This window comes from Teleopsis dalmanni, chromosome 2 (assembly GCF_002237135.1).
Source record: "Teleopsis dalmanni isolate 2A chromosome 2, ASM223713v2, whole genome shotgun sequence".
NCBI classification, from domain to species: domain Eukaryota; kingdom Metazoa; phylum Arthropoda; class Insecta; order Diptera; family Diopsidae; genus Teleopsis; species Teleopsis dalmanni.
This window is the reverse complement of record NC_051847.1, coordinates 237333286-237335430: the sequence shown is the minus strand read 5'-3', so window position 1 is coordinate 237335430 and position 2145 is coordinate 237333286.

The following is a 2145-nucleotide window of genomic DNA, read 5'->3' as shown; positions in this document are numbered from 1 at the left end:
AAAAAATATATATATATATATTTGGCAGGACCCGAGTTCGATTCCTGGTAGTTGCAGTCTCAAAAATAATTATTTACGAATAATTAAATATATGTAAGAATTATTTCCAAGACCACTGATGAAGGGTATTTGGCAATACTCGAAACAGCTGTATGGTCAGGCAAAAATTCAATTAATTAAAATAATTTAAAAAATAAATTTTTGTTGTTGTTTCACTTCTGTTCGAAAATCTCTTTACACATATATGTATATAATATTGTACGATAGATATGTATTCAGATGTTTTTGATCAAATTATTTATCGCTTATTGAATAATATGGATTGAAGAAAGAAGTTTTTATGATAAGGTTTTGTGATTAAATGTTTGTGGAACATTATTGGACAAAAGAAGAAATGTTTGGACCGTGTTTGAACAACCTCAGGGTAATGTGGTAAAAAAAACTTTATATGCTTTACTAAAATAGAAAAAAACAAATTAAAATTTTAACTAATAAATAAATTGATATTAATTTATAAGAACAAGATTAATGAATTTTAAACAAAACAAAATTAGTTCTAATATTATCTATTTATTTATTATTAATAATTTTATTTAATATTTTATTTAATTTTATGTATTAATAAATTATATTTATTATTTTTTAATAAATTTTATTTAATTTTATTAATTTTAACTAATATTAAATGATTATATTATTTTTATGTGATTTCGAATTATTATTATAGATGTTATCACATCTAAAAAAATGTGACTAAAATAGATACCCTTTTCTAAAATAAAAAAAAAAGTTGTACAATTTTTCCAAAGCAATTAGATTATATTAATTTGAAGTTTCTAAATTAATGAATTTTAATTAAATCAAAATGTAATAATTTAATTTTAATTAATACATAATAATGGTTTTTATATATAGTTTTTATTCGGCTTATCATTTAGATATGATAATATCTATGATAATAATTAAAAGTTACATGACAATGGGTTGATTATTATATATTAATTAAATTTTGAATTTATTTATCCACCTGCTTTTTTAATAATGGTCTTTACATAAATTTTTTATCCGGCTATATAATATATTCCATATTTCGACTCCCCTTCATCAGGAGCGTCATCATCAGGAGAGGAGAGTGGGAACTAGGCTAAATCAATATTAATAAAATCTTTATCTATACGGTATGCTTTTGAATCTATTATCTATATTGCCCTATAGCGTATATAGCTTAAAGAAACCTTACCTCAATTAGTAAGAATTTTTGTTAATTTATATGTTTCGTGATTTTGAATATAGAAACTCCCGTTTTATACCTACCTATACTAATTGATAAGAATAAGAATAAATATATGGCTGTTTGTTATGTTGAAGTTTATCTTGTATGATTTGAATGAGTTACTACCACTTCTCTTAAAATTTGTAGTTAGGATAAACCTTTTACATATCAGAAAGGAGCCACTATTTATATAACTTTCATCTTACAATTCAGTTCATGGGAATAAATTGATTTAATCCACAATTCTGCAACAAAATGGAACTATTTTATAATTCTAAAAGAATCATCAGTTGATATTATAAGAAAATATGACAATAAATTCAAAACCATTAAATATATTTAACAAAATATTTAAATACAGTCAAACTTCCATAATTCGAATTTCTATAATTTGCACTAAAAAAAGTGCAACAGGGTTTTAGATAGCAAATTACAAACAATTCTGCTTTCATAACTCGAACTTCTATAACTCGAATTTCTCTATAACTCGAATAAAATACTATCACGTGCCAATCGGAGTGTGGAAATGTGGCCGAATTGTATAAGCCGAATTTTTGTTTTAAGTATGAATCCATTTTGATGTTAGGGGAAGTCCCTTTTTCCAAACCAAATATTTAATGTTTTTTTTCTTATGTTCCTTCTTTATGCAAATGCCAGTCTCTGGCAACGTGGTTTAAAGTAAATTAAATAACTTCTTATGCTACTATTAACGATTATATTGAGTTTCACAATGATATTTCTACATCACGGTTACCTACAGATGACGATATTATTGAGCATTATAGTTCTGAATTAGTGGATCCAATTCTAAGCACAATGGAAACTGATGATAAGGGTTCGGTGGATGAAATTGTTCATTAGGCTTCCAGAAG